The 17,259-nt window shown below is 40.1% G+C and overlaps 1 protein-coding gene across 1 annotated transcript in view; it reads right to left on the reverse strand.

The window, feature by feature from the left end:
- The window catches only part of clocka (clock circadian regulator a), a 60,776-nt gene extending 46,919 nt beyond the window's left edge, over positions 1-13,857 (reverse strand). Inside the window, exon 1 of the mRNA XM_020492773.2 lies at positions 13,782-13,857. The gene's annotated coding sequence lies outside the window, so the exon portion shown is untranslated. The remainder of the gene's footprint in view (positions 1-13,781) is intronic.
- Positions 13,858-17,259: the final 3,402 nt, after the last annotated feature.

A 17,259-nucleotide genomic window follows, 5' to 3' on the forward strand; every position in this document is an offset into this window, starting at 1 on the left:
TTTCAAATTGATTTCAATTTACTTTTCAGTTTATTGAAAAGTCATTAAATTGTCATTTTAGTTTACTTCCTGAATTGACTGTCGTCAATACGAATTGAGCCCAACTCTGGCTGGCTGGCTGGCACAGACAGACAGACAAGGCTAGTGACTTGAAGGGGATTAAAGGTGCTACACCTAGAATTTCTAGGTTAATTGCAACAGCGCTAGGCTGCATTCAAAACAAATCTCCCCCGCATCTAATTTCCGTGTTAGGTGGAGACTTGCTTGAGCCTTTTACTTTCGGTTTTGGTTAAACAGCTGTCAAAACTATATTTTGTGTGATTGAAAATATATTTCAGAGCAATTTTGATGGTACAATGATTCCCTACAGTATTCAGTGCTTGTTTTCTCACATAAACTGAAATTGAGCGAACAGTGTACAATTTTAGCAGCCAGGAAATGACAGACCGATTTCTTCATGGCCACTTAATCCAATTCCCACTAGATAACACAGCCACAAAGTCAAAAAAAGCTTTCCCATTTTGATTACAGATGCCACACCGGTAGGAGAAATCAACAGGCAAATATCACAGCGGGAAGTAATACTGTGAAACACTATCATTGCAGTAACTACGAATATATTATGGACATTTTCTCAAATTAAAATTCTAAAACAAATCCTGTCTAGCACCTTTAAATGGGAGGATATTGTCTCAATTAGGCTACTATCTGACAAAATAAGTTTCAATACTCTTTGCACAAAGACAGACCCAGGCTGACCTTCTCCATCACCACTGGAGTGGAGATACACCAGATGTTAAGATGGCGCCGAAGAGGATGGCAGACGCTTTACATGCCCATGTATGATTCAACCATATATGCATCAGCAACCACAGCTAATGAAGTCACTGAAAACCTTAACAAAGAGTTGCAGTCTGTTTTGGAATGGGTGGCCAGTAATAAACTGGTCCTGAACATCTCTAAAACTAAGAGCATTGTATTTGGTACAAATCATTCCTTAAGTGCTAGACCTCAGCTGAATCTGGTAATGAATGGTTTGGCTGTTGAACAAGTTGAGGGGACTAAAATACACGGCGTTACCTTAGATAGTAAACTGTCATGGTCAAGACATATTGATTCAATGGTTGCAAAGATGGGGAGAGGTCTGGCCGTAATAAAGAGATGCTCTGCTTTTTTGAGACAAGGATTTCCCTACCGGCCAAACCCTCCCTAACCCGGACGACGCTAGGCCAATTGTGCGTCGCCCCACGGACCTCCCGGTCACGGCCGACAGAGCCTGGGCGCGATCCCAGAGTCTCTGGTGGCACAGCTGGCGCTGCAGTACAGCGCCCTTAGCCACTGCGCCACCCGGGAGGCCCTCTCTTGGCTAAGAGTTGAGGAGAGACTGACTGCATCACTTCTTCTTTTTATAAGAAACATTAATGTGTTGAAAATCACAACTTGTTTGCATAGTCAACTTACACACAGCTCTGACACACACTTATCGCACCAGACATGCCACCAGGAGTCTTTCATAGTCCCCAAATCCAGAGTAAATTCAAGAAAACGTACAGTATTATTTAAAGCCCTTATTGCATGGAACTTTCTCATATTGCTCAAAACGTCAAGCCTGGGCTCAAAAAAACAGATAAAGCAACACCTCACGGCACAACGCCGCTCCCCTATTTGACCTAGATAGTGTGTGTGTATGCATTGATATGTAGGCTGCATGTGCCTTTTTAAAAATGTATGTAGTTCTGTCCTTGAGCTGTTCTTATCTAATGATGTTCTGTATTATGTCATTCTGTTTTATGTTTCATGTTTTGTTTGGACCCCAGGAAGAGTAGCTGCTGCTTTTGCAACAGCAAATGGGGATCCTAATAAAATACCAATTGTGCTATTATGTTCGATTTGTTGCCCAGATCCCCGCCATTTGCGTGAAGAAAAGACAGAGGAAAAGAGGACGCAGATCAGGCTGCCTTTTGACAATCCGTAGGCGAGTGAGTAAACTCTCACTGCCACCCGTTTTACTTGACAACAAACAATCATATCTTATGTTTCACCAAGTGGTGGCTGAACGACGACACGGAAAATATAAAGCTGGACAGATTTTCAACGCACCTGCAGAACAGAGAAGCTACAGTTGAAGTCGGAAGTTTTTCAACCACTCCACAAGTTTCTTGTTAACAAACTATAGTTTTGGCAAGTTGGTTAGGACATCTACTTTGTGCATGACACAAGTCATTTTTCCAACAATTGTTTACAGACTATTCTATTATAATTCACTGTATCACAATTCCAGTGGGTCAGAAGTTTACAAACACTAAGTTGACTGTGCCTTTAAACAACTTGGAAAATTCCAGAAAGTGATGGCATGGCTTTAGAAGCTTCTGATAGGCTAATTGACATCATTCGTGTCAATTGGAGGTGTACCTGTGGATGTATTTCAAGGCCTACCTTCAAACTCAGTGCCTCTTTGCTTGACATCATGGGAAAATCAAATGCAATCAGCCAAGACCTCATTCAACAAATGGTAGACCTCCACAGGTCTGGTTCATCCTTGGGAGCAATTTCCAAATGCCTGAAGGTACCACGTTCATCTGTACAAACAATAGTACGCAAGTATAAACACCATGGGACCACGCAGCCGTCATACCGCTCTCCTAGAGATGAACGTACTTTGGTGCAAAAAGTGCAAATCAACCTTGTGAAGATGCTGGAGGAAACAGGTAAAAGAGTATCTATATCCACAGTAAAACGAGTCCTACATCGACATGACCTGAAAGGCCACTCAACAAGGAGGAAGCCACTGCTCCAAAACCGCCATAAAAAAAGCCAGACTACGGTTTGCAACTGCACATGGGGACAAATATAGTACTTTTTGGAGAAATGTCCTCTGGTCTGATGAAACAAATGGGCCAAAATTCACCCAACTTATTGTGGGAAGCGTGTGGAAGGCTATCCGAAACGTTTGACCCAAGTTAAACAATTTAAAGGCAATGGTACCAAACACTAATTGAGTGTATGTAAACTTCTGACCCACTGAGAATGTGATGAAAAATAAAAGCTGAAATGAATCACTCTACTACTATTCTGAAATTTCACATTCTTAATTTAAAGTGGGGATCCTAACTGACCTAAGACAGGGAATTTTTATGAGGATTAAATGTCAGGAATAGTTCAAAACTGAGTTTAAATGTATTTGGCTAAGGTGTATCTAGACTTCCGACTTCAACTGTATAAATGTTGTCCTGAAGTGTCTGCCCAGATTGACAGAAGGGTCTGGACCTCCTCAAAGGACCAAGGAACCGACTTTTTAGTTCTTTGCCGCAACAGTATACATTTATCTGTTGATTGATTGAAGAAGCTGACAACTGGTTGCTTAGCAACTGTGTTTGCCAACTTGAGAACAACGTCACTGGCCTGAATCTTAATCGGGCTAGCATCAGTTGTGAAACTGGGCTGCACTGGCCAGGGTTTCCTCCGACCCAGCTCTAATTTGAGAATTACATTCAAGCCAGCTCAAATTTGGCCTTAATTCAAATGCCAATGAAAAGGGGGCTTAGGTGTCAAAATACACATCTCCTCATATACATATTTCCTCACTGTACAGGTTCAACGAATACCAGGTTTAGGCTAAGGAATAAACTGTGTACTATTTGGGGAGTGACTAAAACGCATCCTAACTTGGTCACGGTCAAACCAAAAGTCACTGGACATTTTCTAGAACTCAGACAACAGGCTACTGTGCATGCTGTGAGCAGTGCTCAAGGACAACTTCCCCACAAATACTCCTAAAGACAAACAATAACAATGAGGACACAGACAAGGCATGCAGACACCACTATAGATATCACAAGATGCATGGCAAAACAGATGCAGTTCAGGGTGGATGAGAATGACTTACCATGGCCTGCCCTGAACAACTTGTTCAACCATAGAGCCACTGAACAACTTGTTATTCCATTTCCATGGACAAATGTATGTTTCAACATTGGTTACACGCTGCGTCTGTCAGTGCAGATCGGTAGAATTCAGAGGGCAACTTAGCAACAACAGATCGGTACTGCTTCAACAGCTGACAAAGACACATATGGGTATGGTTTCAAGGCTGCCAAAAACACAACCCTACTGAGCATCACAGGAACCAGTGCACCAAACTGCATTAGGCTGGCATTCCATGCATAAATAAATAAAATGTGTAGCCTACATTAAAGGCAGTAAATTAATACAATGAACATGGTCAGATAGCTCTAGTTGAATATAGCAGTGGCTATTAGATTTATGCCATTTGGATACATTGTATCCATATACAGGTGATTCTCATGAAACCAGTTTTAAACATGTCTGTAGCAAATAGAGTTACAAAACCTATGATGCATTTGCAAAAATCAACTATCATTCTGCAGACTAAGATGTCTAGTTTTTGGCAAAGTGCAATATGTAACTTTTTGGTGACCTGACCAAATTCACATAGAAATGTGTGTTATAGATCTGTCATTCTCATTGAAAGCAAGTCTAAGAAGCAGTAGATATGTTCTATGTGCACTATTTCTATGTTTCGCTTTGTGTCTTTTACTTTCGGTTGTGTACACCAGCTTCAAAACAGCTGAAAATACAATATTTTTGGTTATGGAAAATATGTTTCACAGCAGTTTAGATGGTACAATGATTCTCTACACTATACTTGCTTGTTTTGTCACATAAAATGCGACCGGATTAAATTATCGGGTCATTCTATACAATTTTACTTGATAAAAAAAATACTTTGAATAAAAGACTAAATAAGTTGCTGTAGTTAGTCTATAAATCATAGTTTAATGTCAACTATTATTTGAAAAAAATATCATTCAGTATTTATCACGTAAAAACACTGTCTGTGAACATGTCTCATTACCGTAACACTTTTTCAAGTAAAAACTAAGGTTCTACTCAACATTTCTTGATGCATCATCGAGAGGAGTAGTCTTTAGATGAGCATAAGTTAGTGTATTCGCTTAAATTCGCTGGTTCACCAACTACTTCTCAGAGAGAGTTCAGTGTGTCAAATCGGAGGGCCTGTTGTCCGGACCTCTGGCAGTCTCTATGGGGGTACCACAGGGTTCAATTCTCGGGCCGACTCTTTTCTCTGTACATATCAACGATGTTGCTCGTGCTACTGGTGATTCCCTGATCCACCTCTGGAAATACCTAGGTGTCTTGCTAGACTGTAAGCTCTCCTTCCAGACTCATATTAAACATCTCCAATCCAAAATTAAATCTAGAATCGGCTTCATATTTCGCAACAAAGCCTCCTTCACTCACACCGCCAAACATACCGTAAAACGTAAAACTGACTATCCTACCGATCCTCGACTTCGGCGATGTCATTTACAAAATAGCTTCCAATACTCTACTCAGCAAACTGGATGCAGTCTATCACAGTGCCATCCATTTTGTTACCAAAGCCCCTTATACCACCCACCACTGCGACCTGTATGCTCTAGTCGGCTGGCCCTCGCTACATATTCGTCGCCAGACCCACTGGCTCCAGGTCATCTATAAGTCTATGCTAGGTAAAGCTCCGCCTTATCTCAGCTCACTGGTCACGATAACAACACCCACCCGTAGCACGCGCTCCAGCAGGTATATCTCACTGGTATATCTCACTATATCTCATCCCCAAAGCCAACACCTCCTTTGGCCGCCTTTCCTTCCAGTTCTCTGCTGCAAATGACTGGAACGAATTGCAAAAATCGCTGAAGCTGGAGACTTATATTTCCCTCACTAACTTTAAACATAAGCTATCTGAGCAGCTGCAGCTGTACATAGCCCGTCTGCAAATAGCCCACCAAACCTACCTACCTCATCCCCATATTGTTTTTATTTACTTTCTGCTCTTTTGCATACCAGTATATTTCTACTTGCACATCATGATCTGCACATCTATCACTACAGTGTTAATTTTCTAAATTGTAATTACTCCGCTACTATGGCCTATTTATTGCCTTACCTCCTCACGCAATTTGCACACACTGTATATAGACTTTATTTTATTTCTATTGTGTTGACTGTACGCTTGTTTATTCCATGTGTAACTCTGTGTTGTTGTTTGTGTCGCACTGCTTTGCTTTATCTTGGCCAGGTCGCAGTTGTAAATGACAACTTGTTCTCAACTAGCCTACCTGGTTAAATAAAAGGTCAAATAGAAAATATATATATATATTTTTTTTTTCTGACTTTAGAAGAGGTTCTTATTCTCAAACACCCCCTTTACCTCACTTGGCCTTCTCATTACCAAAACGGCTAAAAAGTTCAAATAGGGAAAAAGTAAGAAGCATTACCTTACCAACATTAAGGCATAAATGGGCTTTAGTGATGTGGTCAATTGTTTGTTGACTCATAACGGCCCTCCTATTATTTGCAGATTGAGCTTGGGCCTCATGGCACGAAATACACATTTATCATTACCACATCATTTTTTTAGGTCCGTTTCGTTAATGAGAACCTTAATTTCGGTAAAGATACTAAGCTAATTGTAATGTACAGTCAATGGGTGTGCTGTGCTGGTAACTTTCTTTACTTACTAGGACCACTTCTTAAACCTATTGTATAGATATTTTTGTAAAACAACAGTTATTTGATTAAGTAGGGTTTGTTATGGAAAATGGGCTTTAAGCCACAATGGGCTGGATATCCCCCATTTCGACATGTGTATCTGTTTTCACACTTGTTTGATATTCCAAAACAGTTTTTAGTCCATATCTCACGTATTTAGATACTTTATAGGCATATTGTGTTATGCTGTTTGCCCATAGGATTCCATTCAATCCATAAATATACCTAAAATACCTTTCAACCACAAATATCCACATCCTAATAAACCAATATTACCTGTAATTACCTTGGATAAAAAAATATATATATTAAGTCACTTTATTAAGATTTAAATCCACTTTTGGATGCAGTAACTTTACTTATGTATTTTTGTAAATTGCATTAAGATCTGTGATTTTAAACAGAACCAAAATGTAGGGTTCAAATAAGGAAATGAGTCAATTGAAATAGTCATTAGGCCCTAATCTATGGATATCACATGACTGGGAATACAGACACGCATCTGTAGCTTAAAGACACCAATACAAAAAAAGTAGGGTCGTGGATCAGAAAACCACTCAGTATCTGGTGTGACCACCATTTGCCCCATGCAGGGCGACACCTCTCCTTCACATAGTGTTGATTAGGCGGTTGATTGTGGCCTGTTAAATGTTGTCCCACTCCTCTTCAATGGCTGTGCAAAGTTGCTGGATAAAACATGCTCAGTGTCTGGTTACATGTCTGGTGAGTATACAGGCCATGGAAGAACTTGGACATTTTCAGCTTCCAGGAATTGTGTACAGATTCTTCCGACATGGGGCTGTGCATTATAATGCTGAAACATGAGGGGATGGCGGCAGATGAATGGCACGACAACGGGCCTCAGGATCTCGTCACCATATCTCTGTGCATTCAAATTGCCATTGATAAAATGCAATTGTGTTCGTTGCATGTAAGATAAGCATTCACAATAACACGGGATACCCTTACAAAACTGCAGTACAATGAAATAATGGTTGTTTTATTAATGATATCTGGATTTCTTGCTGTGTGTGTTGGCTTCTAATTGTAATATTTTGTCGTGTTAGCTAATTGCACTGTTTATTGTGCTGCACATTTTCTTCTGTTCCACTAAATGCTGTTTTGATGTTCTATTATGACTTTTTTCAGAATTTAACAAATATTACATAGGCCTGCCTATGTCTTTTATTTCAATAGCCTACTACAATCCACCAGGATTTACAAAACTACATTTTTAATCGCATTTATTTCCATCAATAATTATTCCAAAGTTATTGCACCTGAATTTGACCCTGAAAATATGACAATTATATTTCTCCTTAAAGCTTTTAATAAATGAACATAATGCATGCAGTAATTGGACTTTCATTTCAGTAGCTAAATAAGGAGGTAGGCATATCAGTTCCAGCAAAAGCAATTAAATATTTATTTTCACTAACCCGTAGTAGTTGGCGGAAGTACACCAATAGGTGTAGTCTGCCATAAAACCTTAAAGATAACGAAGCTAAAACTTGAATTGGAATCTGTGTCTCACGCGCAGCAAAAGATCTCTGCGCTCAGGCAGCCTGCTTGAGAGCAGCTGTCAACATTCCATATGGCAGTTGGGCCAGGGCGCCCGGTAAGCTACACATCAACACAGCTGGAAAACCACAACAGGTTCTCGAAATTTACACAAGAAACGTATAAAAAATATTTGACTGCTAAGTGGTAGTCCCCTGTTCTCCTGCATTCTTGTTACACTTTTGCAAGTAAAGCAGCATTGTGTTGGGGAGAAGAACATCAAGGAATGATTTGAGCTTGCTACACTTTGATTTATTTTAATGATAGTAAATGTGTGTGTGTCAGTGGAGGCTCCTCAGAGGAGGAAGGGGAGGACCATCCTCAGTGAGTTTCATAAAAATAAGAATAGTTAAACATTTTAAAAGTTATCCTTTTTAGATAAAAAATATATTCACATCACCAAATAATTGATTAAAACACACTGTTGAAGGTCTACAGAAGCCTCAACAGCAATCTGTATGGTAGCGACTGTGTAGCCGGAGGACAGCTAGCTTCCGTCCTCCTCTGGGTACATTGACTTCAATACATTCTCACCCCCTTCCATATACTTACACAGTAATAATGGCAAGTTCCTGAGGACGTCCTCCAACCTATCAAAACTCATGCAGCATGAACTGACATGTTGCCCACCCAATCAAAGAATCAGAGAATGAATCTAGTACTGAAAGCATAAGATACAGCTAGCTAGTACTGAAAGCATAAGCTACAGCTAGCTAGGACTGCAATGCATAAAATGTGGTGAGTACTTGAGCCAGAGAGAAAGACAATACTTGAACAGGTTTGAACAAATTAATTTCCAAAATTAAGAAGCAAGCTGGTTTTTTCCCCAGAAAAGCTGATAGCTAGTTTAGCCTACTCAAAATCCCTGCTCAAACAGAGGGGTGATGTGTTAGCTAGCTGGCTATGACTATCCAACACAATTTATTGCCACCGGGGCCCGACAGTGTAAGTGCTAAACTACTTAGTGATTGCACACTAACTTTACTGCATGATTGTAGCAGGTTTACTAATGTCGTAGGCTAGGTTGTAGCAACCTCATGACGGGTACAGGGAAAATGAGAGAATCATGTAGTAGCCTAAGCCTAACGCTGTTACATTTAACTCGGTGAATGGAATATCAATGACAGTCATCCAATATGCTGTAATAGAAATAAGGCCATGCTGATGAAAAGTAAAAATCGTCCTCCCTCATCTTTAATGGCACCGACAGCCACTGGTGTGAGTGAGTGAGTGAGTGAGTGATCACAATAAGTTTAGAAAAAACATTGTCATGTCAACGTTGTCATGCTAACTATGTGTGTATCTGTGTGAGAGGAAGGAGAGATGATTATGATCACAATAACTTATAAAAAAAGATTGTCATCATGTCAACATTGTGTCATGTTAGCTGTGTGTGTGTGTGTGTGTGTGTGTGTGTGTGTGTGTGTGTGTGTGTGTGTGTGTGTGTAAGAGAGAGAACATGAATACACAGAACATTGATTGTTTGTGTTGCGTAAGAACGTAAACTAGGATAATTCTTGAAACTTCTACCCCCAATATGGATGTGAAGATTTTCTTGATTCATTAGAGATCCTTGTAACTTGGGATATTTTATATTTGAGAATAACATACATTTTGCCAATACCTGCTCCCCATCAACACGCATTCTAATGTTACACCGATCAACTGCCTTTGTCAATTCTTTATTCTCTGTTTTTGCAGGAATCTTCTAGCTTGGATGGAAGGATGGAGGAGGGAATAAAGGGAATGAGTACAGAAGTTATCCAGCCTGCAGACTAAGAAACGTAAATAGCCTATGCTTGGCTGTCTATGCCTCTCCGTCTGTCTGACCTGACTGCCAGATTGCTGAAGAACCGTTTTGGAACCCTTTTTTTTCTAAGAGTGTAATGTAAGTAGATCCAATCGAAATAGCACCGCTTCTAATAATATAACATTGTAAAGCAAATCAAATCCAATTTTAACTCGCCTTTTTTCCCCCCAGGTGCAAAACCCTTGTGTCCTGATTTAACAGACACCTCCCTTGGTGAGCAATGTTCTCTCTAAACTGTTGCCCGGAGACTGTCGGGAGCGCAGAAGAAATATCAGCCAACAGAGAGAAGCACGAGATTGAACTTCACTCAAATTCCTAGAGTTTTCCCTGTTAATTAACACCATCAATGTGTTCTGTTACTGTGGCTATTGTAATCGAATCAAAGCAATATTAGCAACTTTCAATGCAACATGCCAAAACAAAACAAACTATTTAAGAGATGTTGTTGTAGGCAGAAGGCATCGGAGCAGGATTCTATTGGGCATGACTCAGCCTGTACTATACACAGACCAATGTGGCATAACCAATCAGAGCTGCAGTAGACCTATATGCAAATAGATAATTGCCATATAGATCTGTGGTGTTAACTTTTATCTGAACTGTGTTGACAGCTGTGGTCTGAGTAGATGTACTTGTTTTGAGATCAAAGCATGAGCTGCATGTAGCCATGTGTCCACATTTTGTTCATAATTTGTAGTCAGCAATGGGGGAGGGATTACTTCCTACAAGATCTCAAAATGTGTGCATTTCTAGACATCTTTGAAAGGCAGGTCAGGTAAAGAGCTTTTTTTGTCTTAAAGGGGCAGTGTTGTATTTTGAGACAGGCTTGAATAAGCTAAGTAGCCAATAGGCAGAGGGTAGCATAATTTGTCTGAATCTTTGTAATAATGGTATGGGAATAATAATGCATTTTATTTTGTAAATTGTTTTCTTGCATCAAACAACAACATTTTCAGTTACCTCCTTGTCTGAAGGACAAGTGGATAAACAGGTTAATGTCTAGCCCTGCATGTTTTTTTTCCCAAAAGTCTCATAATTTAGAACACCACACATTGGCTGCTACTGTAAGCTGAATGTTAAAATGTTACGGGATGCATTTCTTTATTGTTTTTGATGATAGACCACTCTGTTAGGCCTACATTGTGATCAAATAGCCAATGTAGCCTATCTGGCCATTGTTAAAACTGTAACTTAAAATGGGTACAGCCTCAGTGTTCACAGCAAAAGCACGCTGGAAGTTCATTCAAGTTTGCACTCAGCAGACCTGAAATTTGCTCAGTGCCGGATTTTATTTTTTTAGGTAACATTGTTGGTGAGTCATGTACAGTTTCTCCAATTTCTCTCTGTCGCTCACTCAAACACGTGTGCAGTTGCAGAGAAGAGGACGAGATTTGCCAATTACACCCATTTCTAACACTATTTGTTGCATTTAATGATATGACAGACATCACTTTTGAACAATATAATATTTTATTGTCTTTACACATACTTACATTTAACTTTCTTTTTTTAAGACTGCCAAGCTATCCTGAATTGGGGCACCTCTGTCTGGGACAATGTCCTCAGGATTAGGCAGCGGAGTGTTTATAAAAAGCGTTTAGAATAGTAAATGTAATAAAATAAAGCAAAATGTGACCATTTAGAGAAGAGTTAAACATTTTCATTATCCAACTACTGTCTCATTTTTATATCCTCTCCCTTCAAAATGTTTCAGATTCATGACCAATTAATTTATGTCCGACTTCAATATGTAGGGACCGAGGAGCAAACATGCCTTTGCTACCCCTTTTAGTAGATTCTGACTGTTAAAATATATTTTACTGTGCGTTACTGTCATGTCGTGTCCTGCATGCCAACACTGTTTTTTTTTAATGCTCACAGTAAGTGTCATGAAAAGCCAGAAAACTCAGGAGATTGATGTGTTGGGGGCCCTCTGGAAAGTCCCGAAATATGCCCCTGAGCCGTGTTGGTGAAGGAAGCAAAGCATGTATATAAGCAAGTTGCACTTTTTTAAAGACATCTCGAAGCTATAACTGCCACAAAATACTTTAAATAGTACCATGCAAATGCTTCTAGCCAGCTGAGTCCACAAATATTTTTTCAAGAATGTCCTTTCCTAGTTTGCTTATAAAATCTCAAAAGTATAAAGTTGTAATGCGCTGATTCTCTTCACTGCAGATCTGAGCCATCACACGACTCTTCAAGAAGGCCACTACGCTCCAGATCACCATCTGTGCTCAGGGGTCCTCGATGAGGATCTACCCCATCACACCACTCGTATTAATCAAATAAAACAATGGGCCTTTATATACTCACAGTATTTCTATGCATGTCATTTCTGTTGATGAATTATGAAACAATTACTGTACACAGATGTGTGAAATTGTGATGTAGATTTGTTTTTGTCATTGCTTGATACATTTTAAATGTAAAAAATTTTGCAGATTAACTTCAAATCGGTGACTATGGAAACAAATAGAAATGTAATGAACAATGTTTTTAATATCCAACTTTGTCCTCGGCAATACTTTTTACAGTAACCTCTTCGAAAAAAAAGAGGTGCTGTCTAGAACCTAAAAGGGTTATTTGGCTTTCCCCATAGGAGAACCCTTTGAAGAATCCTGTTTGGCTCCTGGTAGAACCCTTTTGGTTTCAGGTACTGTAGAACCCTTTTGGTTTCAGGTACTGTAGAACCCTTTTGGGTTCTATGTAGGACCCTTTCCACAGAGGGTACTACATGGAAACCAAAAGGGTTCTATGTGGAACCAAAAAGCTTCTCCCTAGAACTAAAAAGGGTTATTTTATAGAGACAGCTGAAGAACCGTTTTGGAACCCTTTTATCTAAGAGTGTAGTAATAAGCTGTAGTCAGGTAGTCATTACCAGGTTATGAGGAGGTCTTAACTATGACCAGTAGGCTACATAATATAGCATATAAAATAGTGGTAAGAATTATGACCAGCTGGTCAGATAGAGATCACAAATATATCCAACTGGTGGTATGGCGGTCTGAAAAATACGTTAAAAAACGTCATTTTCCAACCAGTTTGCGACCAGAATAAGACATGATGTCTTTCAACCAGGGTTTGCCCACTGGGTAGGCTCCTTAAGAGTATGTCTTGGGCTAGCTCATGACATGCAAAGTGTGTATTCCCGTTATACGGATTTCCTCTGCATAATATTGATGTGTAGCCTATCTGCATTTCTCACTGGATCACCCAGCTACGTTTGCAGGTTGCGTCCTCAGATCCTCGGTGAAAATGTCGAGGGTTAATTTGATTTGTTTCAGCCCACATCCATGCGAAAGCTTCCGATTGCAGTGTAAAAATCTAACTCACATTCACAGCTACTGTTCACTGCACAACCGTAGCGTTCAACCCACTGACATTATAGATTCAGCCCCAAAAGGAACATCATTAGAAATTACAGTGAAAGAGACGCAACTGTGCTGTCATTGCAAACGCGCACTCGAAACCAACTGCGTGTTTCATCACTCCAAAACAGGGGTCAATGCGAGCTACCAGGCTAAATATAGCAACGTAGTTATAACACATTATGCGACAGATACATCCACAATACTAATGAAAATGGTAAACATACGAAAACCAGGAGCATATTTAAACATCAAAAACCTATGCGGCGATCTACTGCACACTCCCCGGTATTTCTAGCCTAGATTACGAATGTGGGTCACCAGGCCTTTTGAAACAAGCTTGCATAGCTAAGAAATAAATGCCTCGGTTTACTCCTCTTCAATATAACTGTGTCTACATATAAACCTATGACAGGCGCGTTTCCAAATTAAGTGGATTTTGTCGGTTAAAAGGTCATTCTTACCTTGTCTGTTCACCGTTCATCTGGATTTCCCTGCTTCTTGTTTTGCTTTAGCTGGCCGCGTTGAGTTGAACTCATAGAGAATGATAGAGGCCTCTAGTGGTCAAAAGGCGGTATTAGCATGGGCAGAGCCATTGAGGACTTCCACCATTTTAATGTAGTCAACTGGGTGGCCGATCCCTCCTGGTGGGGTTTTCACTAGTTACCACAGCCACAAAGTCTAAATGGCTATATGGTTGAAATGAATGAAACAAACATTTGCTTTTTGGTCTTCATGGTGGGGTTAGGATTGGGCATAAGGATAGCAATGTGGTTAAGGTTAGGTTTAACATCTTATTATAAGAAGAAACATTTTAGAAATATGCAGACTTTGTGACTGTGGTAACGAGTGACGACCCTCCTGTTGACCCTGTTGAAGTCATGTCCAACTGGGTCATCAGGGGGGATCAGTCAATCGTAAATAAGAAAATGTACTACTTCAAAATGGAGATTGCCTCAATGGCGCCTCCCATTCTGTCACAGACGCTCTAATAGCACACGTACAACAATAAGTCCTCTATATATCTCTATGGTTGAACTGGATTTCAAATAAACAGCAGGGTCTACCTAGATCTCTTGACGCGCATGCGCAGTTTTTACCGAGCAATACATTTGACACGAACAAACTCGTATATAGCCACGTGCCCATTCACAATTTTCATGCGAGTAAAGTCATAGGCAACTGCATAATTTTTTTTTTTAATCACGACAGCTGTGATGGAAACGGGAAGTTTCGGTACAATTTTATAAATGCCGACAGATAGGCCTACTTTCTTCGTTCAATATTGTGCGATATTTTTGTATCTGTAAAATTAATGATGCTTGAAATGCGGTGGCAACGCCTTTATGCGCAGGAATTGATATAATAACTATCATATCGAAGTAAATTTGGAATCACGAAGTGGTCCTCCCACCATATATGACTCACTGGAATCACGAGATTATATGTGGTCCTCTCACTACGATTGACTGGCGGGAATATGCACATATTTATTTTAACCGGATCTGAGAATATTACCATGAAAATCAGTCGCCAATTGCATGGCAATTTAGCTCCTACCTCTAAAATATTGTAAGACGTTTGAAGTATGTTGCGATAAACATTCTAATTAATTGTATTTCACTCGAATAATAACACAATGCCTACAGCTCAACAACCATACATATAATTGTTGTTAAAACATTTTTTTTGGGGGGGGGGGGGGGGGGGGGGGCGGTAGCCTACCCTACATTTTGGAAAAGAGTGCTCTGTGTATAGGCCAATCTACACAATTATGAATTTATGAAAGTAAATATGGTTAAATAGCTCTTAAAAATATAGTCCAATATTTGTCATGTTTAATAGTTTATATTAGTGGTTCATTATCTGACTGATCTAAAAGGGTGACACCTCTATATAATTTATTGCTACAGAGACCTGTTTCTCACAATAGCCTACAAACATTTGCGCCTTCAGTTATGTGAAAATGAGCAAACACAATCCTTTCGCTTTTCCTATTAGATGCTGTGAAGCGAACTTTATTTCGTGTATTTCATTTCAATAAACATGCAAGGTACTATTTTTGTTTCATAAGGATCTTTTTTTCTGTGGTTAGGTTTTTGGCTACTCGTGTTCCCTCTGAATTCTTGTTATACAACTGTTCAAAATCCTTGGCCTTCATGTGCCGCTCACTTCCTTGGCAGGGTGCCAATTAGGTCAAACTCACGAACCAATCAACCTTCATTGTGCACGCGGGAAAATAAATTATTGACAGCTGATGTGTTGAATCACTGGATTGTGTTCTTGAATGATAGGATTTATGTCATACAACCAAACAGCCATTTCAATTTCAGTCCCGTGCACCCCACCTTGGTTTCTACGGTTAAAAGCAAACGCAATTAAACGCGTTTTCTTTCCGTATTTAAATGTCCGGTATCCAACTGTGGCAGTGGCAGCAAGAAAACGTTCATGGTTATAAATGTATCCAGTCATGCAGCTAACGTTACACTTGTTTACTTCTCTCATCATATCGAGCCTACAGCTTTTGAAACTTTGTGGTCATCAACACCATGTGTCCAACCTTCCACAAAAAACACTGGACCTCATCAATATTTTTTATTTATTTGATTTAATATGGGTGGGTATAATTTGAGGAACATTCCTCAAATTATACCCACCTATTTAATATTTATTTAACACATATGCCCCTGTGTTACGGGATGTGGGAGCCATGGATCATCATGATCATATGACAGAAGAACAAGCAGAGGTAATTGTTTGATTTGTAATTTCATACGTTTATTATTTGTATACAATAGGCCTATCTCCTACAACACATTATCATTCCCATAATAGAGTCACTGTATTTTCTCAAAAGATCATCACTGAAGATACAGAGGTGATGTGGCTGTCTCAGATCCTTGTTATGCATCATGGCACCCCAATGTACGAGCCAGTGCCACCCTGGGCAAGGAGGCTTGCTGCTGTGAAGGAGATGGTGGCTGTACAGAAGATGCTCCTGTGGGAGGGCACAGCCATGAGTAGGGCGCAGAAGTAGAAGCTAGCCCTGGAGAATGATAAGTTTGCCATGAAAAAGCAAAAAATACTTGATTATTAATATCCTCAAATAAATCTGGTTTGATATCATACAGATGTCTTCTTGTCATGTGAATCTCCTCCTTATTGAATGTAGGCCAGCATTGCATCTACCAGCAGCATTGTGGTCAGCAGCAACATCCTGATCAGGTACAGCTGGTGGAATGCCAGGTATATTGGGATGTGGCATCAGGAAACACCAGTGGTGACTCGCTCAATAAAGAAGTGGTCAGATGACACAGATGCTAAGTTACAGGACTGTTTTGCTAGCACAGACTGGAATATGTTCTGGGAATTTCCGATGGTATTGAGGAGTACACCACATCAGTCACTGGCTTCATCAATAAGTGCATCGATGACGTCGTCCCCACAGTGACCGTACGTACATACCCCAACCAGAAGCCATGGATTACATGGAACCTCCCCACTGAGCTAAAGATTAGAGCTGCCGCTTTCAATGAGCGGGATTCTAACCCGGATGCTTATAAGAAATCCCGGTATGCCCTAAGACGAACCATCAAACAGGCAAAGAGTCAATACAGGATTAAGATTGAATCGTACTGCACCGGCTCTGATGCTCCTCGGGTGTGGCAGGGCTTGCAAACTATTATGGACTACAAAGGGAAGCACAGCTGCGATCTGCCCAGTGACACAAGCGTACCAGACAAGCTAAATTACTTCAATGCTCACTTCGAGGCAAGTAACACTGAAGCATGCATGAGAGCATCAGCTTTTCCGAACGACTGTGGGATCACACTCTCTGTAGCCAATGTGAGTAAGACCTTTAACAGGTCAACATTCACAGACGGATTATCTGGACATGTACTCTGAGCATGCTCTGACCAACTGGCAAGTGTCTTCACTGTC

Source organism: Oncorhynchus kisutch, linkage group LG10, assembly GCF_002021735.2.
Source record: "Oncorhynchus kisutch isolate 150728-3 linkage group LG10, Okis_V2, whole genome shotgun sequence".
NCBI lineage: Eukaryota > Metazoa > Chordata > Actinopteri > Salmoniformes > Salmonidae > Oncorhynchus > Oncorhynchus kisutch.